We start from the raw sequence: 26,302 nt of genomic DNA on the forward strand, positions 1-26,302 counted from the left end.
GGGTTCCCAGCACCCACATCACATTGTCTGGGAGCTCATAACTACCTTACCTCTAGCTCCAAGAGTTTCCAAAATTTCTGATATCACCAGACTTTCACATGCTCATACCCATGTATACATATGCACCTGTACACATAAATAAAAATGAGAAAAATTAATAATGTTTCTAGATTAAAGAAACAGAGAAGGAGAGAAACTGGCATTTTAGTCTTTAAAAATAACTTCAGTACCTTAGCTGCTGATTTTCAATTTTCTGTAAAATTATTATTTTTTTCTTCAAGGAGACAGACTATAGAATAGATTTAAACCAGACAGAGAAATTTAAAAACAAAAATCCCCTGGTTGAGCAATAGCTGTGAGGCTCAAACTATATTTGAACAGAAGGAAGTCTTATTCGTACTTAGAGGTCTTGAATGACTGTGCCTTCATCTGTGTAAAGGTTAAGAAGTAACCTACTTTTGATGTGTTTTACCTGTCAGGGTCTGGAACAGCTGTCATCATTTGATGAAGAGATTTTTAATTATACTAAATCAAAATACTTTTATGTTGCTTCCTGGTCACATATTAGCGGTGACATCAGGAACGACTTTCTTTAATGGCATCTTTAGAAGTTCCCTCTCTCATAATGTTTGCCAAGGCTTTTTCTTTTCTTTTAGAATTTTTTTTCTTTTTTTAAGCCTACAGGTCCTTTATGTAGATTTATATAGATTATCACTTTCTTTTTATGGGATTCCTTGGTGTCCAGACAAGGGCAACAGTAGCGATTTCCTATGCCCTTCCTTGGGCTCCTCTTCCTTTTTGTCTGCTTTGTTCTAGTCAGGTGTGTTTTGTTTGATTTGTCTTATTTATATTTGGAGAAAGGAAAGAGAAAATGAAATGCTATAGATGTATTATGATCTCGAAATATTTTTGAAGGCAAAAAAATCTAAAATAACTTTCGGTATCTTTGACTCCTTTATTCTTAATGCAATTGTCTATTTAACAAAACTAGAATTTCTTGGTATACTATAGGGGGGAGATAGAGAAAACAAGCTGGAGGCATTTGAAGTATCAGAACATATTAGGCACTCAAAGGAAAAAAGAAAAAGAAAACTCTAATAGAACCAGCTGAAAAGGCAAGGTAACTAATTCAGAAATGCCCCTAATGTTAAAAGTTGAGGTGACAAAATAAATAATGCAGTGCTAGATTATAAGCCAAGTTCTAAAGTAAATATACACAAGACTGTGGTGGTTAAATAAATGCCCAAGGAGGTGTCGATGTTCCCTGCAAGAACATTACAGATAATGTGGAGAATGATCTCTGTTCAGGAAGACAGCAGTTTCACTGGGGGTAGTGCTTTTGTTAACTTACTTCAGATAACAGAGAATGAAATCGGGATATAGCAGCCTGCTGGACAGTAAAGAGCTTATAGCAAACATGACCTTAATCAAGTGCTGAAACACAATCAGAACTAACGGGTTGACATGAGTATCAATGAGAATGTCACTGAGCATCATGCTTGACTTGATAAATAGTGGTGAAAAAGTCACATTGTCTCTGTAGACATACAGTCCTTGTCTAATGATGAGGATTAAGAAAATTTGTCTATCAGACAAATTCAAAATGCTGCACATTAATAAACTAGCTAATAAACTAGCTAGGCTGCATTCTTAAAATCCATCCAGGTCATCAAGAACAAGGAAAGGTTTGGTAAACATGTCAGAGGAGGCTACAGAGAAATGTAAGGACTATGTGAAATGTGATAACTTAGAACATTATCTGAAAAACTAGGAACATTCAAGTAAATGAAAAATTGAATAGAAACACAACAATGGTAGAACAGCATCCAGATAATATCATGTAGATTTTGTGACCCAGGAGAAGCCATCTGGCTGAGAGTTATGAAGACCTTGCTGAACCACCTACGCAATTCTTCCATAAACCTTTAATTACCACATATCAGAAGCCTGTCACATTGTTGTTTCTACTATTATCCCTCTTCCTCATATGACAAATACAGCATTATAATGATAATATATTTTAAATCAATTTTAGAAAAAGCATTTATAGAAAGAATTATGTTAACTGAAATACACAGTGTAAATCTTTAAAAAGAATATTGAATTGCATAAGGTTATAATATATCTCTGAAAGTTTGTGTCCAAATCTCACTTTCAAGACCACCTAAATAGTCTACACAGTGCCTTTATTACAGAGAAAAGCAAGATTTGTGCCAGAAATACACAGTTTTGCACAATGGCTTCAGATCCGATGCAGCACATTTTGAAAGTTTACATTGCTTACTATTTAGCATTCTCTCTCTTTGAAAAGACAAATTTCATGCTAATATCTTAATATTTAACAGCTCCTTAGACTATCTGTCTTCATCTAATTTTCACAAAAGCCTAAAAGCTATTGGGATCACTTCAATATTTAAGGTTAAAGGGGGAGAGTCAAGAAAAAGGATGAGGATTAAACCTCTATGTCACCAAGCAGTACTAGCAGGAAGATCTGGAAAATACTGCTCAGAACTGTCAGCCTGGCATCTGCTAAATCCTTTCTGTGTAACTAACTGACTTGATAAACTGCAATTACATTTGCAGTAAAATGTCCTAGAGAGGAAAGGTATTGACCCTGTTAAAATGAAAAATTGCCAAGGCACTTTTTGAAAGACATTTTTGGCCATCCTTAAATAATTAAAGTATGAGTGTAGCTCCTCTAACTGTGTAATTCTTGAAATCGTGTTTTAAGAACAAAAGTTTTTAAAGTAGATTAACATGTCTTCACTAAGGGCAAAGAAAACAGCTCAATAAATGTAAAATCAAACTGTACTATTAAAACAGCATCCTACTTCAAAAATTATGGTCAATAGAATTGATTGGATAATTCTAAAATTTTAACTTTTTTTCTTGTGATAATTAAGTTTATAAGCAATCACTAAAATTTTTAGTTCAAGGGGCTAAAGAGATAACTCTGGTGTAGTTTCCAGTATCTACATGGTGACCCCCAGCCCTCTGTATCTCCTGTTCATGGGATTTCAATATTTTTGTCTGGCTCCATGCTACCTGGCATGAATATGTTGCAATATATCCAAAAAAATAAAAAAGACATTTGTGTACTGTAATAAAAACAATACACCTACTAAATACTTTACAATTAATTTAGTGTGTTTTTGAATCAAAATTACCCATGTATAAGTCTCTAGAGGCATATAAATATTCAGAGAAAAAGCAATAATTTCCTTCCTGACTGTAATCTTCTTTTCCCATTTAAAAACAATCAAGGTCAATTAATTTATCAGTTAGACTGATACTTTGATATGTAAGTCTAGGTTCTTGCAGGTGAGTGTATGTATTCTATCATAAAAGTAAACAATTTTGGATCAGAGGCAGAACTACCTCATGGTAGTATCTCTTACAGATCCAGGAGTATTTGTATTATAATAGAGGATCACTACAATTATGAAGCATGTGGCTTATATAGGAGCTGCCTCATTCATGATCTAGAGATGACTATAAAAGAAACAGAATCCAAGAGCTTCAGTTAGAGAAAGAGCTGTGCTATTAAAAACGGGGAGATTTCTTCTATCAAAACTAGACCATGTTCCTCTGTGGACTTTTAAGAAAAGGTGGTATTGTTACATCTTTAACTTGAGATAAAAGTAAATGGCTCTACCTAGAAAGTGAGGTACAAGTCTTACAGCCTAACAATATAAAGAGCAGATGTTGAGAAAATATTCTATATTTCTTTGTGGCATGCCAACTTCCATTCAGAGTGTCTTGCAGAAGTATCAAACATTCCCACTTGTCCTCTATACAGACTACATTTCAAAATGATGCATCATTGATGTTACAAATTCTAATGTAAATATTTTAGTTACTGCTGACATATTCTTTCACCCTATCCCTATTTGCATATTGTACACATGTACAACTTCAAAGGTATTGTATCAAATTTTTAGTAGATATTTACAACTTATTTTTATGCTACATGTAAATGAACGTGCTTATTAAGTCATATAACAAACAACATTATCTCACTATTTCTCCCTACTTTGGAGTTTTTTAGTTATCATAATTTAAAACCCACATTTTATCCTCACTTAATCATGACTTAAGTCAAAAAGTGAAAGTAAGGTTGGTGTGCCAGTGTAACCCTAAGACCCAATCATTCAGGAACTGAAAGCATGAAGATCTATGGAGAGTTGCAACATAATTTTGTGTCTCTCAAAAATACTTAGAGGGTAGAAAAGTAAAAAGAGTCTATCCACTTCACCTTCGAAAGAACTCTTCAGAGATGTGATTTGTTTCAATCCCAGAAAGTGGTTCTGTAGGCTACAGTAGACATTTCCTTCCACTTCAGATTAGCAGATGGCACTACATTGAGGGCCTGATACTTACTCTGTCTTATAATCATTCTCAGTCTCTGTTCTCTTACCTTGGGGTCTTATCTTCCCTAATGCTATACAGAAAGAAGAAGGAGATGTGTGTCAGAGTGGTGAACTACAAGGCTCATGGTACTGAATTACCAAACAATGCAGAAGGTTATCACTTATCTATGACTTCTTGAATTATGACACCAAAAAAAGCATCTTAATATTTAGGCTATTTTTTCTTTAAATTTCACCCATTTTTTTTCATTTCAACTCATATCTGGCAGACAAAACATACCCAGGCAATGTTGAGCCAGTCTGAATGGAAATTGGCAAGCCACAATGGGTTATAGAAACCCATTCCAACAATAAATTCTCTTAACTACTACACAGAATATGTCCTCATCCCTTCACTTGAAACAAAGTTCCTTTTTAATGAATCCATTTTCTTTCACTTTTCTTCCCCTTTCTGAGTCTGTTTTCTGTGCTTGTTCCATTTATCTGTGTCCTGACTTACTCTTTCTTTGGAATTTTTAAGATACTGTTCCCTTCATTCTGGTTTCCATTAATAGTTTGAGGATCATGGACATTCTGAGGCTTTATATTCCTAGCAAATTTATGTTACTCCTGCAAGGCTGCAAGATCATTTTGTCTTAAGTATTATATGAACAAAGTCCTTGTTTTCATAAGTCAAAAAACTGAAAAAAAAGTTCTAGAATTTTATATCAATTACTACATAATTGTAGTTAATTATTTACTCTCTTTATTTTACCTTGTTTTGGAACTCCTTCATGAAGGAATTTGTTTAAGAAGCTCCTTAGTTCACTGTGATTTCTTTTTTAGAAGACATATGAATGGTTTGTTTGTTTGTTTAATGTTCTGTCATCTGAGATATGTATTCAAGTTTCTTCTTGATTTTTTGACAGTCATTTTAACATGTATAGCACATTTCTGTCTTTTGAATCATAATTTTATGAAACCAAATAATATTTACTACATTATTTTTCTATTGTTATGATAAAATTCTCTGACCAAAAGCAACATAAGGAAGGTTTATATATATATTATTTGATATATATGTATATATGTAATGCTCTCTATATAATATATATATATATATATATATATATATATATATATATAATTTTGTATTAAAATCCTAGAGAGTAAATTCTATCATAGTGGAGAAAGCATGGAATAACCAAATGGCCAAAGGAGCAGGAAGCTGTCTGATAACATTTTCTTTCAAACACATGAAGCAGAGAAATAGAATCAGAAAACAGGAGGCTATGAGCCCTCAAAGCTTGTGCTCAGGAATCTATCATCTCTAGCAAGTCTTCATGATCTCAGGGTTTCATAGTCTCCTTGAAGATCACCACTAATGCCAGGGCAAGTGTTCAAATACCTGCACCTATGTGCCTTTTCCCAACCAAACCACCACATTTGTGGTGTCACCTTCTATCTCTCTCCATGAAGTAGGAAATTGGGGTAAAGGCAGGTTTTTTGTTTGGTTTGTATAATCTTGTCTTCTGTTTCCTTCATAAAGCCTCTTCCTCAAAGCAGTTGTTATAATCAACTTACTGTTAGAAACTAGGAAAACTCGTTAAGGTCCTCTTGTGAGCATGGAATTTTCTGTAATGTTAACATTTCTAGTCATTTGGCAAAGCCATTTTCCCTTGAACTGATTCAAATATACAAAGACTGCAAGGATGAAGTAAGGTTTAAGTTTGCAGGAAGAAGGAAGAGAATGTAGAAAACCCCAAACGGACATGGCAGGTTTCATCTCATACAAGAGAAGTGGTGGCTCCAGATCTGCCTGCACATGATGAGGACATAGAATCTGGACACACTATTGATCGAGTTCAGAACACATGAACCTGAAGAGAACGGGCCACTTTTGAAACTGTATGGGTTTGTTGTTTCTTTTAACAGTTACTGGGGGTCTAGTGTAAGTGGCATCTGTTTGCTTCAGCAGATCCCCAATAGCAACTTTGAGCTCACTTTGACCCTTGAGTATCTAAAAAATAAATCTCCGGTTTTACTTTCAGTACAACTAATTCCAAAGTCTCTATTGTCTCATTTTATGCTATGCTGACTTTGTAAAACATTGTGACAGGTGTTATAAATGGATGATATGTGTATCATAAATTCATCTCAGATAAGTTATAAAATGTCGTCCATTATACTTTGGTTATGGGCTCATGTTGAATTGGTCTCAAAAGAGCTCAGTAACAATAGATACTAAAGTCAAAAGGATAAATGTAGATATAGTGGTTGTCAGTCACCAAGTCTGTGATGCACAGACCTGACCATAAAATATGTTTAATATCTTTTGTGATATCTCATAAATCTATCCAAGACAATATAAAACTACCTCATTTGAAGCATACAGTTGCACCCCTGTATCTGGGGATTTTATATCTGTGGATTCAGATAAGAAAGAAGTGAATAAAAGAGTCTGTACTAAGAATGTACAGATAGTTTTCTCTATACTGATACAGCATGAAAACTATTCAAATAACACTTATACTTTATATGATAATGAAAGAAACCTAGATATGACTTAAAGCAAAGAGGAGGAATCATTTAAGCTATGTCAAATACTACACCAATTTATATAAGTATTAGTATGCCTGAATATTTTTCTGTGCACAGGGTCTCCTAGACCCAATCCTTTATGGATATCAGGGTACATCTGCACTACGACATAAGGCAATGGAAAATTGTGGATATAAAATATGGAAATCATAGATCCTTTTTCTTCTTGAAAGAGTCTATTTGAGAGTGCAAAAGTCACATGAAATGTTCAAAATTAGTGCATTCTATTCTAAAAGGCTTGCATTAAATGCAAAACAGCCTAGCTCCAGGGGAGATATTTAGAAGAAGCTGGTTGGGTGCAGGAGGCTTGTCTCAAACACTGAAGAGTGACTCAGTTTTTAGAATGGCAGAAGAAATTAGAAAGCTTAATTCTTAGGTAGAGATCTCAATAGACCAAACCAATGCAATGATGCCCACAAGGTCATGACAGTGTCATAAGGAAGTGAAATGACAGGAAGACTTATGTGGCTTAGAACAAGGGCACATGAGATCTCTACATAGAGAAGAGATCAAGGTGGTTAAATGTTTTGGGTATGGATTCATACTAGAAATATCAGTGTGTGGAGACAGTTACAAAAGGGAGTGGGAAAACTGAAATGTCCTTGGAGAGATGGGCTGAGGATTATAGTATGAATGAAGCAATAAACTCTGAAAGCTAGAAAGGGTAATCAAAATGTGCTGTATAAGAAGTTGCTAAAAAGAAATGAAAATGGATGACAAGATGTCAACTAGAAAAAAGGCATAGGAACCTGGGCTTAACTTTATGTTTTCCTGGACACATGACAGTGGAGAAATAGAGAAAGGCGTCTCCATAACATAAGAGAAAAATTGACAAGGTTTTACATCAAGTACATCACAGGGAGCTAAAAAGTCCTCAGATTTTTCGAACTAGTTTCAGGATTAGATTACCCAAAAACCATTTTAATTATCATTTGTCAATGCAATCTCTCTTCTAGCCCAGCACACACCAGAAGAAGGGGAAAAGAAAGGTTTATAGAAAGCAGGGCTTGTGGATCTGTTTATAAATAGTGCTTTGTGGTGATTCCAATTTTTGTTGTCAGCAGTCCAGTCCACTAACCAAACATCACACATGAATCAGCAGCTGTGTCTATATCCAGGAGAAACCTTGAGGATCTGCCAATCGGCTTGTGTGGAAGTGGCGAGGAGTGGTGGGAATACCACCAGAAGTTCTTTAGGTCTTTCCTCTTTACAGTCACACAAGTGATAATCAGCAAAGAAAGCAAAGTGAACCAATGCAAGAATGTTGTCAGCAATGACCAGACTCAGTGACACTCAGCAATGACCATCAAAGAGTTGCAAGGCAAACCAATGCAAGAGCGTTGTCCACTATCAGTTGAGCTATACTTCAACTCTTTACAAACATCACATACCCACACTGTTTCCAGAAAACATAATGTGCCTGTTCTCATCAAAACCTCTTCACACCTGTCTGCTTCAGCAAAACATCTTCTCTTGAGTTACAGAAAAACATCACATGTCACAAATGAGCCTTCAACAAAACCAGAACTTTACACCCTGTTATGTCACCAGAAATATTTGTAAAGTTCCACACCTAAGATACAAAATGTCTTAATCACTCTCATTAAACAGGTTACATACCTTGTTAAGTTGAATTTTCTTGCGTCTTACAAACTTAATGTTTCTATATCATTTTATAAGGTATTTAGGGACTTGTCTAATCATTTTATTTTGATTAATATTTGTCTTAAGAAAACAACTTGAAAAACTAGACTCAGGCCTGTTTAGAACTAAAGAAATTTAATTAAGTACAGAAATAAATCTAATTACTTATAATTTTATCCTTCTAATGTTCAAAATAAAGAGCAGCCTCTCATAATTCAATAGAAAATAATAAGTAGGTACTTATGTATAATTCACTGAAATCGTAATAGAGTCATTCATAAAAATGTTGTGTACCTACTATTCACCAGGCACTAGACCAAATGCTGAAGACAGAAAGTAGTAAGACAGTCCCCCTTCCTCCAGATTAACAGATTGGACAAAGGGAGCAGTCAGATTACACAGCAACCTATGTTACCTCTGTCAGTGGAGAAATGAATGAAGCAGGACTTGCCAAAAGTGGTATACTTATTATTTAAGTGAAATTAACTCTGGTCTTTTACTCCCAATTCATTTATTGCTTTTTTAAAAATTTTTTTTCAAACCCAATATCTAATTCATTATCAAAGCTCATTGTCTTTGGTTTCACAACATATTTTGAACATGGCCGAGTCTCATTTATTCCAGTAACACAAAATGATTCAAATTCTAACCATGTCGCCCATGAAACCATTGCAACAGCTTTTTCTCTGATCTTCCTGCTTCCACCCCTGTATTCTCGAAGCAATCGTGTGTTTTTAAAATTAAATAATATCACTTTTATCTTCTGATCAAAGCCTATGCTCACTTAGAGAGTGCAAACTTCTAATGATGACATAAGAAACGCTCCGTAGATTGTGTTCAGCTTCCCTTGTGTGAATCACATGCTGGACATTCTACAACCAAAATCACACTCATCATAGAATCCCACACTTTCTCTTCCCTTTGCTGTATGTAGGCCTCTAAGATTGCCTCTTCATTGGCGTCACATAGACATCCTTCAGTGCAATTGTTTTCTTTTCAAATAACCTATAAGAGGCATCTTGCCCCCCCATCAATCTTCAATCATGTTTTACACTCTTTATTTGCTTATCATTAGTTTCTATGTGACAAAAAAACAAGCCAGAGCAGCAAAAATTTAGTAGATTTACTCACCTGTGACATTCATTCCTAGAATTGATATGCATAGGACACCTACAGTCAGTGAATTTGGCAGTAAAACATGACTGACAGCCTACTTAAGTGAGTCAATAAACAGGGTGAGTATTGAAGTGTTATCCACACCCTTGTTATACCCACTGAGTCTTCTGCATATAAACCTCTAAAGGCTTAAGAACTACATGTGTAACTATTTTTCATTCTAACCTTTAAGTAGGATTTTATAGAGATTTTGAATTGGAAAGGTTATGCAAATCATATTAGAATTTTTTTAAGACAGAAGAGGGTGCTTTTATAATCTCACTGAGAACCTATTTTTTCTATACTTTTTACTGCTATCAGCTTCATGTAGATGCCATGTAAAATTTCATGCCCCATTTTCGTTCTTAATATTCACCTCTAAGTCATGTTACATATACCTCTCTAATGCACCAGTGTGTCTATGTAGGGGATTATATACATCCTGCTTTAGACATGCTTTGTGATGTATTTTAGAAACACTTGTTCTGTCTGACCTCACACAGGCTGAAAGTTGAGAGGTACAGTGATAAGACTAGTCAGAAGCTCAGATTCTGCCAGGAAAGACTGCTTAGTTTTGAATGCTACCTTTCTCAGCTTGCTAGCTTTATGATCTAAAAACAGAAATCTCTTAGTGTTTCAGCTTCCTATTTGGAAAAAGAAAATTATGGACACACAAAATTATGAGGCTTATTATGAGAAGTAAATTAGAGGAATACAAATAAAATGCTTAAGACAATACTTCACAAAGTTTTGAACAAATATAAATGGTAGCTGTTAATAAATGAAAATAAAACTCAGATAGAATGTACATATGAACATTTCAAATGCTTAACAGTATGAGTAAAAAGTGGTAATTATTGCATTTCTTTCTTGATTATATTCTCTCTCTCTGTCTCTCTCTCTCTCTGTCTCTCTCTCTGTCTCTCTCTCTCTCTCTCTCTCTCTCTCTCTCTCTCTCTCTCTCTCTCTCTCTCTGTGTGTGTGTGTGTGTGTGTGTGTGTGTGTCTGTGTGTCTGTGTGTCTGTGGTGTATGTACATGTACTCTCTGTGTATTACCCATGGGTCCTTTTCTATAACTCTCAATGTTGTTGTCAAGAGTCAGGCTTTCTCACTACAATACAGATTTTGTGGTACACATTTTTTTTTTCATTTTGTATTTACCTATCAGTTTATGCTTTAACTATTTTCAGTCTATTTATATATATTCTCTAGAATTTTACTTGAGATTCTACACTAATTCCACTTTCTAAAAATTACTTGGGTAGGTGGTGATATTTGAGAATTTACTTTGAGTATCTCTGGAATCTTTTTTCTCATTCTCATTTATTTAAATTTCCTTTCATATTTTCCTCTTTATGTTATTTCTTTCATACTGAATTTATATGTGTATGGTTGTAGAACTGGTGCATAAGTTAAGAGTGTTTACTGCTGTTGCAAAGGACCCACGCTTGGTTCCTAGCACCCACATCAGATCCTTCCCAAGTGCCTGTAGCTTCACCCCTAAAGGATTAAAAAGGTCTCTGACGTCCACAGATCACACACACACACACACACACACACACACACACACACACACACACACCTAAATGAAGTTTTACGGAAGAAAAACGAGTTCTGAAAATGACTGCCTCCTCTTTCAGAGTACCTGGGTTAGATGTCTGGGTTAGAGTCTCAGAGCAACCTGTAACTTCTATTCTAGGGGATCTGATACACTCTTCTGACTTCCACAGGTACCAGAAACACATAGCAACCAGAAATTCATGGATCAAACCATTCACACAATAAAAGTAAATAAAGATATAAATTAAAAAATATAAAGTTTCAATGTAAGCATATGACATATATTATATATGCAACTGCATAAACATAATTACATAATTTTAAAATTTTAAATGAGCTAAATACGCTAAATTCATGGCAATGTTAAATATATAAGCTTGTTAATATATTAATTATATATATATATATATTTCAGTTGATTTGACTGTGAGGACAAAGACTGCCCAGGTATGGGCTTTTCCCCCAATTGGTCTGGCCAATTGAACCTAGATATTTTCCACATATAATGATCCCAATTAAAAGCAGAAAGCACTGTGGAGAAGGCTCCTGCAGTGTTTGCTGCTGCAGATGATCTCACAACTCTATCAGCTTCATGATCCAAGTGTGATTGTGCATGAGTCTGTTACTAATATCTCCACTCCAATAAGCCAGCAAGGTACAGAACAACAAGGGGACAATTAGAAATATCACAGAGTCAAGCAACTTGTGAAGTCTGATTTTCTTTAACCATCTAATGTGTTTTACCTCTGCTCGTTTTCAAAGCCTGCACTTTCATTAACACAGAAAGAATATAGGATTTTAAGAATTATACAAAGTCTAGCTGCTCATCGCTTGACCTCTCTGATGTTGATGAGCTTGAACTATTTGAGCCAAAATGAATTTAAGTATCATGTCTTGAGCCCTTCTTAAAGAAACTATCCAAATATTATTTTACACCTTTCTGTTGGTGTAGATGGTCAATGAACACTTGTATAGGTAGAAGAATGAACTTGCAGGAGCACCACTAAGAATTAGCCTGTTTATGGGAACCCAAGAAAGATGTCAAGGCTAAGGCCAATGCTCCTTCTGAGGGCTGAATAAATAGGTCAGAGATGAGGAGCACTGACTGCTGATGCAGAAGACCTGGGCTATACTTCCTGGGATCCTCATGGTGCCTCAAAACCATGAGAAACTGCAGTACTAGGGGATTCCCCCCTTCTGGCCTGCACTGACAATTGCACATGGTGCATATGCAAACATTCGGGCAATACATGCATGTAAACCGCTTTTAAAAAGCAAAAACAAAACACATAAAATATCATTTGGAACAGTATAGAAATCTCTGTGGGATATGCAAGCTTATAACAGTTTTTGTTTTGTTTTGTTTTGTTTTCATTTACTGAGCATTATCCATTTAAGTTCCTTTTGACAAAATTCTTCCTAGCCAAATCTACTATAGTGGCATAAGTCTATCTCATCATAAATTATCTTTTAATGACATATAAACACTAAACCTAAATTTCTGGTTTATATTTGTATTGAAATATTCAGAGGGTTTTGGTAAATTTTTGCCCACCGGTATGGACTGTTCATATTTTTATTTTCTTTCTGGTTTTGAGCTTTGAAAATATTTATAGCTGATTTTCTGATTTTGTTAGTAATGAGTATATTTAAAAATCTCCTTAGATTATCTTATGGAAATTCAATTTAATTGATGTTTTAAATAGAATTTCAATACTTTGGGGCTTTCAGAGCTGACCACTGTGTATGGACAACCAATAAGAGGGCTCATCTCTGCGACAGCCTAATTCTCCACCTGTCAGGAGTTACTAGTTGCCTATTGTTCTCTAAGAGTAGGACCCCATACAGTTTTTTTTTCTTCCTTGTAAATATATCCTCTAATAATTCAATTCTCTCTCTCTTTCTTGCTTATGTAGCCAGTGTGGCTGTGCTAGATAGTTGTATATCAGCTTGACCCAAACTAAAGTCATCTGAGAGGAAGGAACGTCAATTAAGAAAATGTCTCCATAATACACTAGGACCCTGACTCTTAAAGTCTTTCTGCCTATACTTCTATGATGCTCCCTTAGCCATGGATTCGAAAAAATAAAACCACAGACTAGGCAAATTAATGGACCTAGAAAATATTATATTGAGAACTGAGATGTTATCTAGACCCAGAAAAGAAATGTTGCATGATGATTTTCTTCTGTAGTACCTAGTTCCAAATTCTCAGATATGGGTATACAATTTGAAGTAACCATGGAAACCAGGAAATTCTTAAAGCAATGTTGAAGACACTTCGAATTTCCACTGTGATGTTAAAATGAAAACAATTATCATTTCTTTCATTAAGAGCAAAAAATCCAGACAAACTAAAAGTCAGTGATTTTTCTGAACCCTTCAATTACAAAAATCCAAGACAATTCACAACCTCAAACCTAAAGAGATACAGGTATTGCTACTAGCTTTGTCAAAAGTTAATCTATTTTTATAAACATAAATTTGTAATGCCTTCTAAATATTATTTTCAGGAAAAAATTTTGAACCATGAATTAGTGACAAAATTAGAAATATGATCTTTTTGTTATTAAATTAATTAGTTAAGTAATCTTTATGGACTAAATAGCTTTTGCAATAAGAAAATCAAAAAGTGAAAATTCTACTATTTGGAAATGAATAAATAAAGCATCTTTATTCAAATATGGCATGACTATCCCAGTTTATTTCATCGATATCATGATAAGACCGTGACCAAAAGCAAAACAGGGAGGAAGGATGGATTACAATTTACAAGTTATAGTACATCATCAAGGAAATCTAGGACAGAAATGCAGGTAGAAATCTGGAGGCAGAATGTAAGCAAATACCATTCTTCCCTTCTTATGTTTACCTGAATTTCTTATGTCATACAGAACCATTTATCTAGGAATAGTATGACCCACAGTAGACTGGATCTTCTGAAAAATTGGTAATCAAGAAAAGGTACCACAGACAGGACAGGACTACAAAAAAAATGTAATTAAGTTTATCCCCTCCTATGGTGTGAAGTTGACAATTAAGATTATACATCACACTGTTTACACAATTAAAACACTGACAAAACTTACCTGAACCTAATAACACAGGATTATTAAAGTCATTGAAGTCAAGGTCAATTAATCACCTGGCTTTAAGATACCAACTTCACACAATTGTAATTTAAAATAAAAATAATATAATATGAAAACCTGAAGCAACTAGCCACAGATACTTAAATAATCTATACAGAAAACTGAACATTTGTCAAGCAAATAAATGTATAAATAAGCTCTAAGCTGTTCTGTATTCATGGTTTAGATGGTCTAATATTTTAAAAATATTTTTTTCATAGGCTTGAACTCATTGGCACAGAAAAAGACTTTCTGAAGAGAACACTGTTAGCAGAGGCACTAAGATCAATCATAAATGGAACTTCATAAAACTGAAAAGCCTCTGCATGGCAAAAGACACAATCATTTGTACAGTGTGACACCCCAAAGAATAGGAAAATATTTATGTCAACAACATATTTGATAAAGGGCTACTATCAAAAATATATAAATAAGTCAAGAATCTATACATCTAGTAACAAATAACTCAAAATTTTTTAAGTGATGTACAGATCTAAACAGAAAATTCTCAACAGAGGAATGTCAAATAACAGAGAACCAATTAAAGAAATTTGCAACATCCTTAGCCATTAGGGGAATGCAAATCAAAATTATTTTGAGATGTTATCCCTTTACCCTGACCTGCTCCCATCCCCCTCCCCTTCCAGTTGCTTTCACAAAGGTGCACTCTCTCCATATCACCCACTCCACCCCGTTGCCTTGGCATTCCCCTACATTGGAAACCATGCCCTCTCTGGAACAAAATCTTCTTCTCACAATGATGCCAGACACTGCTGTCTTCAGCTACCTACACAACTGGATCAATAGGTCTCTCAAAGTGCGCACAAAAGTTGGTGTTTTACTGCACTAGAGTTTTGGAGAGTTTGGGTGGTTGATAATGGTGTTATCTTCCCATGAGGTTGCAATCTCTTTCAGCTCCTTAGGTCCTCTCTTTTGAAACCTCATTTGGATCCCCAAGTTCAGAGTGATGGCTAACTGCAAACATGTTCAGCTGTATCTATATGACTCTAGCATAGTCCCTGAGGGGTCATCTCTGTCTGCTTCCTGCCAGTAAGTACTTTTTGGGATCAGCTATAGTGCTTGGATTTGGTGACTACATATGTGGTAGATCCCCAGGTGAGGCAGCTTCTGAGTGATCATTTCTTCAGTCCCTGTTCCTCTATTTGATCTTGCATTTCTTCCCATGAAAGTTTTGTTCTCTTTTCTAAGAAGAACTGAGGCATTTCCATTTTGGCCTTCCTTCTTTTTGAGCTTCACAATGTCTGTGAATTCTTTCCTGGGTATTGGGTATTCAGAGCTTTCTGGAGCTAGTATCCGCTTATCAGTGAGTGCATACAATAAGTGTGGTACATTTACACAATGGAATACTACTCAGCTATTAGAAACAATGACTTCATGAAATCAGTAGGCAAGTGTATGGAACTAGAGACTATTATCCTGAGTGAGGTAACCCAGTCACTAAATATGTTTTCTAATACTGCACTTCAAAAAAATGTGCAAGGGCTCTTAGAGAAATATATGATTCTAGGACCAGGGTAGAAAATACAAAACATAAACCCAGGGGTTACTGTGATGTAGAAAGTAAAGGATGTGGAGGGATTAAAGGAGCGAAAGAGGAGCAGTGGTTCTGATTCCTAAACGAGATCAGTGGTACCCAGGGGTCAGTGAAAGATGCTCCATAGGAAAGATAGAATAAGTTGAGCTATAAATACATTATTATGTGATCCTTGTTGAAAAGTGTAAGAAAAATACTTGAGTCCATACTGGGAAATGCAAATGATGGAATGAGATAAAATAGATAGTCATTCACACAGTTAAATTCAAATAATATATGGAGCTAGCATACCTTCATGAAGCAAGCACATCCCACCTTACTCCTTAAGCCTGAGTGGGGTATAGCTATAACTATCCAAAGTGTTTAACATAGAAAGATAGGAGGTGATGTCAGTTGTGGAGGTATCTACAGAATATAGTCTCAACCAACTGATTAAAATTAACATCAACAATCAGACATATTGTTAGTGTATGTACCCCGGTGTAGAATGAGAACACAGGTTACCTTCATGATCTCTTGACGAAAAGAAAATCGTGCACATGCATAGGAGTGCACACAAAATCTCATTTTAGGACATCATCAAATAAAACCAGGAAAGCAATACTGTATAAAATATCATCTGATTAGGAATAATCAAAATGTTGAAAGTCCTCAAAAGTGAGACAAAACAGTGTTGCAGTCACAAGGCGCAAAAGGCGTTGGTGGAGCAACAACAGTTGCAGAGAGTCTTAGAGAGCATGATGCTGAAGCACAAAAGACATCTGAGAGGAAAAGATCAGGAATCTAAGTAATGTATAAGCTTTTCTTAACAATGTATAGTGTTGGTGCAACAACTATGGCAAATACAGTTCACTAAGCCATGATATTAACAATTAGGTGAAATATATAAGGTATCTCTATTTTACAAGACATTATTTTGAAAGTTTGGAACTACTCTAAATTTTAATGTATAAGAAAACATTGCACCACTAAAGCTTTTCTTGTAGCCTGTGTAGATTTCCCTATAAACATTTGTAAATAATTTATATTCGATTCTCAAATGCTCACTTAAATATCATTTAAAAGAATTTAAGTTAGAATTTGTAGTTAAATTTTGTCTATGGATACTTGCTTTATTAACATTTTTCTTACTGTTTTTGCACTCCTCCGTTTGTTTTGGTTGTTTTATTTTCTACTAGGAAATATATTCTTGGAAAGCCAATTTCTTTACAACTCTCTCTCTCTCTCTCTCTCTCTCTCTCTCTCTCTCTCTCTCTCTCTCTCTCTCCTCTCTATCTCTCTCTCTCTCTCTCTCTCTCTCTCTCTCTCTCTCTCTCTCTCTGTGTGTGTGTGTGTGTGTGTGTGTGTGTGTGTGAGAGAGAGAGAGAGAGAGAGAGAGAGAGAGAGAGAGAGAGAGAGAGAGAGAGAGAGAGAGATCACTTAAATCACAAACTCTTGATGCTTTTCTTAACAATCAGCCTGTTTCAGTATGAGGCACCAGAGTGTGATGTTATGATACCATTTTTAAATAAAAATGAAAATGGAATCAGTATATAACGTCTTATATTGTAATAGAATTGTCATTTTGACAGGATTTTTAAAGTGGATTCTAGAACATGAAGCAATTCTTCACCTGTAAGAGAATCCTGTGAATAGAAAAACATGTTGCTTCCATTTCAGAGATAGCAGTTTGAATCTAATTTGCCAGCTTTTACATTTCCCTGACATTGATGCTGTACCATCAACATACACATGTGCATTTTAAATACTATATAATTTCTTACAAAGTATTCATCTTCCATGTGAATGCTATCACCAAGAGTCAACTCCACTATATCTTTCTTTCTAATTACTGATCTTCAGCGTTTTCTTTAGCAATTCTAAATAGACATAAGAAGCCCACTCCACTCCAAGGCTGCTCCCATGAAGGTGGTCCTCTTGAGCAGTACCTTTTGCTAGGTCACAGCAGAATAGCCCAAGCTTCCTCGTAGAAGAGATGCAGATGAGTACTAAATATACTCTGAGTTCTGTGAGGACATCAAGGCAGTGGTAGCTTGGGGTCAGGAAGCAATGGATTTTTCTCATGTGTCTACATCCACAAGGCATGTGTCAGGTCATGAGACTAGTAGTTTTCCAGGCGAAGGTCATATCAATAGGTAAGTGTAGATAAAACATGGGGTCTCTTATGAAATAAATCTATGACTGTGGGATTTGGCATATCTTCCAGGACATCAGAAAGTGTTTCTTCAGCTATGAGCTTTGTTCGAGCATTTCATCTCTAGCTTTGTTATTTCCCGCATGATTCTCCAGTCTTCCCTCAAATGGACATCCTCCAGATGCAAGTTTCTACTATAATCTTTAGATCCCAAGTAGCTATGTTTGGTCATATGGTCTTTCTTGTTTTATAATTTGGTTCAGTGTGAGTTACACAACTTGTTCAGGTGTCCACAAAATTTTATAGGAAGTAGCCAATAGCAAGTCTAGTGGAGGCTTAGCATGCATGTGAAGTAATCAAAAGGATTTGCACTATGTGCTAGTAATTTGACACATATGTGGTGATGACCCAACTTTAGCCAGAGATCAAAGATTCCCTTATTGTACAATATTAGTGGTTTTAAGAGTAGTTTCTTGGAAAGGAGCTACTCCTTTGGATGACAGAAAATTATAGTTATGGTGTGCTCATCTTTAAGATAAAAATTATGTGCTCCTTGCTCCACACTGGACTTTTCTCTGACATTATGTGCCTTGCTCCAATCAAGAAAATATAATGGGTTATATGTCTATATATTAGTGTAATAAAAACAAAGACACAATAATACCTATACATAGCTCAATTCTACAAAATGGATAGCTCCTGACTGACCACTATATAGTATTTCTACCAAATCTACTTTTTGTACGGTGGTATAAACATGATTTATAAATCACAGATTCAAATATATATATATATGTTTAGTTGCACAAAGCTATGTCCCAAAAAAGGAAATTAATGATATAAAATATTAAGAAGTATGAATGAGGATATCTTTTAGTGAAACAAAAAAAAAAAAAAAAAAAAAAAACAAAACAAAACAGGATTAACAAGAAACCTGCAAAGCTACTCCATATAAGGAGGCAGTCATACTAAGTGAGATCTCTCCTGCCTTTTCTCCAAATTTAATCCCCCATTCTCACATCCAACTCTGTAGCAGATCACTTGCTGTAGTCTGCCCGACACCTTCCACCCTCAATTTTTAGTGAATCACTATGATCTTCTCTCCTAAACTTCCTTCTAACTCAGACAGCAATTCTAATCTCAATTTTATCAGGAATCCCATGAGAACCCTCCACCTATACCTACAAGAGAGTCAAGTGGGAATATGAAGCAGGTGGGTGAGCTTCAGATTTTTACTCTCCCTCCTCTCCTCCATATCCATTGACTCAGTCCCATCTCAAACTCTGTAGCAGACTAACTGTTGTAGCCTCTCCTTGATCTCTGTCCCAGTTCCCAGGGACTAAGCAGATCCTGGAGGAATACTCTCCTTTCCTCCATCCTGAGGAAAACCTTCAGCATGCCTCACACTCCTAACCCATCCTTATTTTTAATTGTAAGCTTCCAATATCTAGAAAACACCTACAAAACAAAGGTAAGATTGGATATCAGCACCTGTAATAACAATCATTCCCCTTGCAGATGCCTAGACTCCAATGCAAAACCACAAAAGTCAGGAAAATAGTCTGTATGTGAACCACCAACCCTCTCATAATAGGCTCTAATAGCTGAAGCATATATATAAAACTTAAAATGGTCCTTAAGACTATGATAGAAGTCCTTAAAGAGGAGTTGAATAAATCTCTTAAATTAAAATATAAATAGACACAGAGCATAAGGAAATGAATAGAACCATTTAAGACCTGAAAATACACAAAGAATTAATAAAGAAAATCTGAACTGACAGAAATCAGGAAATGAGAAAAGTTAGCCTCACCCATAGAATACAAGAGGTAAATAAAAGAATCTCATGCATTGAAGATATTAACAACGAGATGGATACTTCAGTAAAAGAAAATGCTAAATGTAAATAAATAAATAAAACAATAAAAACTGGCACAAAATATACAGGAATTCTGGGAATCTGGAACATTATGAAAAGTTTAATAATAGAATAATAAGAAAAACAGAGGTGGAGTATAGATTAAATGCACAGAAGATATCATCAAAAACATATAGAAGGCGTGCTAGAGTCACTGTCACCAAGCTCTGGTTATGCTGCTGCTAGCCCGTCGCGACCCCATAGTGCACTAGTGGTCCCAAAAGACTCAGTCCAAGATGGCAACCCTCAAGGACCGGCTGATTGTGAATCTAGTTAAGGAAGAACAGGTTCCCCAGAATAAGATCACAGTTGTTGGGGTTGGTGCTGTTGGCATGGCTTGTGCCATCAGTATCTTAACGAAGGACTTGGCAGATGAGCCTGCCCTTGTTGAAGTCATGGAAGACAAGCTCAAGGGAGAGATGATGGATCTCCAGCATGGCAACCTTTTCCTCAGAACACCAAAGATTTTCTCTAGCAAAGACTATAGTGTGACTGCAAATTTCAAGCTGGTCATTGTCACAGCGGGGGGCCGTCAGCAAGAGGGAGAGAGCCCACTCAATTTGGTCCAGCGAAACGTGAACATCTTCAAGTTTATCATTCTGAACATTGTGAAGTACAGTCCTCACTGCAATCTGCTTATTGTCTCAAATCCAGTGGACATCTTGACCTACGTGTCTTGGAAAATCAGTGGCTTTCCCAAAAGCCGAGTTATTGGAAGTGGTTGCAATCTGGATTCAGCTCATTTCCTTTACCTGATGGGGGAAAGGCTGGGAGTTCACCTGCTGAGCTGTCACAGGTGGGTCCTGGGAGAACACGGAGACTCCAGTGTGCCTGTGTGGAGCAGTGTGAAAGTGGCTGGCGTCTCCCTGAAGTCTCTGATCCCAGACATGGGCACTGCTGGGGATAAGGAGCTGTGGAAGGAGGTCCACAAGCAGGTGGTTGACAGTGCATATGAGGTGATCAAGCTGAAAGGTTACACATCCTGGGCCATTGGCCTCTAGGTGGCAGACTTGGCCGAGAGCATAATGAAGAACCTGAGGCGGGTGCATCCCATTTCCACCATGATCAAGGGTCTCTATGGGATCAACGATGACATCTTCCTCAGTGTCCCCTGTATCCTGGGACAAAATGGGATCTCGGACGTTGTGAAGGTGACACTGACCCCTGAGGAAGAGACCCACCTGAAGAAGTGTGCAGATACCCTCTGGGGAATCCAGAAGGAGCTGCAGTTCTAAAGTCTCCCCAGTGTCCTAGCCCTTCACTGTTCAGGCTGCAGCAGAGATTCCATGGAGACCACACACTTCTCATCTGAGCTGTGGTTAGTACAGTTGTGTTGGAGGGCTCTGGGGAAGATCTCAGTTCCCATAGCTCTACCCTGCTGCTAAATGGTACTTGTGTAGTGGTAACCTGGTTAGTGTGACAGTCCCACTGTCTCCAAGACACACTGCCAACTGTGTGTAGGCCCCGGTTTATCCTGTGAGCCTGCTGCATTCCTGCGCTGCGCACCCTTGCCAAACAAGCCTAGGCCACTGAGTTCCCAGTGTGTAAGTCCACTATGCATATCTTGTGCATACATGTTCGACAGGATATTTTGTGTATTATGTGGCTGTAGTGTACATTGCACCATTATATGAAATGTAAGATCTGCATATGGATGATGGAACCAACCACTCAAGTGTCATGCCAATGAGAACACCAAATAAACCTCGAACAGTGAAAAAAAAAAAAAAAAAAAAAAAAAAAAAAAAAAAAAAAAAGCACATAGAAGAAAATTTCTCTAACATAAAGAAGGAGTTACCTATGAAGGTATAATAAATACATAGAACATTAAATAGGTTGGAACAAGAGGATTAATTGAAGGAGGAAGTGAGATGGGGAAAGAAGGAGAAGGAGGAGGATAGACAGTGAGAGAGAGAGAGAGAGAGAGAGAAGGGGAGAGATTGATTGAAAGAGAAAGGGGGAGAGAGGGAGGGAGGGAGGGAGGGAGGGAGGGAGGGAGGAGTGAGAGAAACAGATTTGGAAACTTCAAACAGTTTAAATATTCTAGTTCATAAATTACCACAACCATACTCTACATTTCATTCTCACGTGTCTTCCTTTTTAAATATGAGTTCAAGCAATTTCTTTAAGATCTCCCAAAATTACTCATGCTTTTCTGCAATGCTTTGGTTGAAACTGAAACCATTTATCCTGTGTATATATGCTGTTCAGGGTATGTCAACAGTGGCCTTCTCATAACACAGGATCCATGTTACACAGGTTCCTACATACTAGCATACTCTCATCTCACCCTGCAACTAATAAGAATTTGAATAGGCTGCACATTATAGATTGTCTGTCCCTCAGTTCCCATGGCACAGAGACGTCCAGTCACTTTTACCAGACAAAGGTATTGCATTTTGCACACCTCTTCTATCAGCTCACTCTTGTACCCAGGCTCATAACCAAGGGAACTTTTGAGCAGCAGTGGAGGAGCCACTGCAGGGACTACACAGGCAGGAAGGAGGCAAGGGAAAGAAATGTGAGATATTCATTCATTCATTCATTCATTCATTCATTCATTCATTCATTCTCTTTATCCTCTCCCTAAATTTTTTCTTCCTTCCCCTTCACAGCAGTTCCTCATATGTGTCTATGACCTGCTGCAATTGAGCAGAAAGGAGACATTTTGGGAATGGAGGTAAGGTTCATAAGACACTAAGTTAAACCAAAAAAATCCTACAATATAAAAATTCCACCTAGTATGATAACTATAAAAAACAACAAATGTTGCTTTGTGGATTTTTTCCTATGTGAAAGTCACTTACTTTAGCAGGCTTTAAGGCAACTTGCAAAGCAATAATGATAAAATGAATTGGCAAATGGTCCTGTTTCCAAGCTTCAATTAATAGAGCTGGAAGTATAGAAGAAAGAGAAGAAGGGGAGGAGATAGAAAAGGAGAAAGAGGAAGAAGAAGGATAATGAGGAGGAAGAGGAGGAAGAGAAATTGCATTAAGACACTAGTCACCAACTGTTTGCATTCGTGTCATTTTTTATACTTGGGGAACATTGGGTAAAGAGAATACTTGCAAATGACCTGAAGGGAAAATGAGCCAAAGCAGACTTCAGAACACACTGGAACTTTAGATGTATATTGTCATGGAGAAGATTTCACCTTTGCCCCCTATGCCTACCTAAGCTACTTTAGATAGTAATCATGAATCTAGGACATTTCTAGCCACCAAGAGATTAAAAGAGTCCAAGAATCCTAGAGTTGAAATAGCCATAACAGAAATTTTAGCCTTAAGAGGAACTGAGAAACGGAATGCAAACAGCATCGATAATCACATACCTGATATTAAATTAATATTTAACTCTAAATTCTAACTTTCGGGGTTGCAATAATAGCTAAAGCCAATAATAAAAAGGATTGTTGAAATATTAAAATCAGTGTCAAGCTCTCCCTTTCTGTTGGATGAGAAAGTGATACAGACAAGTCTTACTTAAACTTGAAGGAAAAAATTCTGTTTACATACTTGTGAATTTAAAGAATGTAATACTAGCCACTAAAGGATATAGTCTCAGATATGCAAACCAGCAGTGGAAATTACACAGGACAGGAGGGATCCCTACCTGAACTGAAGGCAAAAAGGAGCAAGAGAGCAACAAGTGCATCACAAACCGAAGAGAAGATGGGTGAGCACATCTAAGGCACCACATAGAATGTAAAGGGACTGACCAATCACAGCCCTGAAAGGACAGAAGCTGCTACAGGAGCATCCCTCACAAGATGAATGAAACTGTCTTGTCTAACTTCCCTCCAGGGGCGGTCTTGACAGACAGGTGCAAGTTCCCTGTTACATTGTGTCAGCCAAGGGGGAAAGGCTGAGGGCTGTAGACATCAGAGGCAACAGAGTTAAGAAGTAACATGAATGCAGTGTTTTCCTTGGGACTACTTAGAAATATATCTATTTTTGGAGTGGTAAAAGGGCAACCTATTAATTAAGACCAATTATTCTCTTTCCAATTACTGGCAACCAAAATAACACATTTTAAATTTTGAAAGTGAATTGTTGTTGAGTAGTAGTTGTTACACACATGCCCGTGAGTTACTCACACACACACACACACACACACAGAGAGAGAGAGAGAGAGAGAGAGAGAGAGAGAGAGAGAGAGAGAGACGTTTCTTTTTGAGTGTTGCTCTGGTTCATTTGTAAAAATTGTCAAATAATTATTTTTCTGAGCCCAGGTTCAATGGAAACTGTGTAATTACCTACCTCCTCTTCATCTTTTATACCTTCTCAGTACTGAGTTTGTGTAGAGAGCTGTGAGGTGCTGTGCCCCAAAGATGGCGCTGGTTTCTGCCTTCCACCTCCTTAACAGTGAGGGCTCTCAGTAGTAAACAACTCCTTATTTGGCTGTGCCTGTTCAGCCTGCCTGCTTCCCGCATTGAAGCAGCCTATCTGCAGGGCCCACGTGGCTTACAGGGGTTGGTGGGCGCAAGGGGATTTAAGCCTGTGTGGGCGTTCCCCCGGGAGCTGAGACCAAGGCAGAAACAGAAGCACAAGCTTGTTCAAGGATCCTGAATAAACTGCTTGAAGAAGATCTTCCCCGGGTCCTGTCTTCCTTGCTGGTCGAGGTGGGGCGTGACAACTGGTGCCAGAACCGGGAATCTCCGCTCAAGATCAGAACTTCAAGCAGTCAGGGCAGTGCTGGAAAGTTCCCAAGGTAAGGTGGGACGATAAGGACCTCGGAGAAAAGCAGCAATAACATTCCCAAGGTAAGTTGGGAGGATAAGGACCTCAGAGAAAAGCGGCTATAAGGTCTTGGGTAGTGAGCAAGGAAGTTTGCAACAGTAGCAAACTGAAAGTGAAAGGCCTCTCATGCCAGTAGCTAATCGAAAGTGAAAGGGCTCTCCCTGCAGTAGCAAAACAAAAGTAAAAGATTAAGATGGGAACTTCTCAGTTTCATCCAATTTTTCTGGCTCTTCAAGAGCTACTCTTGTCAAAGTAAACCTCAAAATGAAGACGAGCACCCTAGAAAGGTTTTTGGATGAGTGTAATACCATTGCACCTTGGTTCACAGTCTCCAGAAACCTAACAGTGGCATGCTGGGATAAGTTAGGGAAAGATCTGGATTTCGCTTGCAAAAGGTAGAGATAAGAAAAGATAATATTAAAACACTTAATGATTTTCATAAATTATTGGGAGATATCAATTGGATTAAGTGTTATTTAAAATTACCAAATTATGAATTAAAGCCATCGTATAATATTTTGGCTGGAGATTCTGCTCTCCCAGACAATTGACTGCTGAAGCAAGGGAAGCTTTAAGGAAAGTTGAAAAGGAGTTACAAAATGCTACCTTAAATCGATGGAAAGAGATTGCAGATATTAAGCTCTGCATATTAGCCACTTATTTGCAACCTACAGGGCTGTTATGGCAGGATGGCCCTCTACTTTGGATATATCAAAAAACTTCCCCAGCTAAGTCAGTAGAGCACTACCCTATATCTGTTGCAGAACTAGCTGAGAGTGGAGTTCAACAGTGCATACAATTTTTTGGCACAACTTCTGCCTCCATTATAGTGCCTTATACCAGCCAGCAGGTGACAGTTTTATGTGGCACTGTGGATGACTGGGCCATTCTTTGTTGTGGATTCCCAGGAGAAATAGATAACCATTATCCAAAACATCCATTATTGATGTTTTTCAAGGAACATCCGGTAATTTTTCCAAAGGTTACCTCCACTATTCCCGTTAGTATAGGCCCTAATATCATTACTGACGGATCTAAGACGGGCTGCGGGGCCTACATGATAGAGCAACAAGAGCCTGTGTTATACCAATATCACCCAGGTTCTCCACAAGTTGTTGAGTGTAAGAGTGTAATAGAAGTGTTCAAAAATTGTTCCTTTCCTTTTAATTTAATTTCAGATTCAGCCTATGTTGTTAATGCTGTTAAAATATTGGAAGTGGATGGATCAATTAAACCTAGCAGCACACTGAGTGCCCTCTTGTAGGAATTGCAAAATTTGATTTGGCATAGGGATCAGAAATTTTTTTTTCATTTGCAAAATTTCATTATAAAATTTTATTAATAAAAATTCACTTAGAAATAATATTACACTTAAATTTTAAGTAATTAAAATAACTAGTTTTTTTTTCATAGACCATCTTTTATTGGTAAAAGGGTGCATAGAAACAAGAAAAACCACAATGGGGTTTTTTAGAAGAAACAATAGTACACAAAACATCTAAAGGAGAAGCACAGT

The 26,302-nt window shown here is 36.9% G+C and overlaps 1 pseudogene across 1 annotated transcript; it reads left to right on the forward strand.

Annotated features, from left to right (window-relative positions):
• Positions 1-20,283: 20,283 nt before the first annotated feature.
• Positions 20,284-21,282, forward strand: LOC308435421 (L-lactate dehydrogenase A chain-like; annotated as a pseudogene). The gene has a single exon. The product of its transcript is annotated as an L-lactate dehydrogenase A chain-like (transcript).
• The last annotated feature ends 5,020 nt before the right edge of the window (positions 21,283-26,302 follow it).

The sequence above is a fragment of the Micromys minutus genome, assembly GCF_963924665.1.
Source record: "Micromys minutus genome assembly, chromosome: 23".
Lineage (NCBI taxonomy): Eukaryota > Metazoa > Chordata > Mammalia > Rodentia > Muridae > Micromys > Micromys minutus.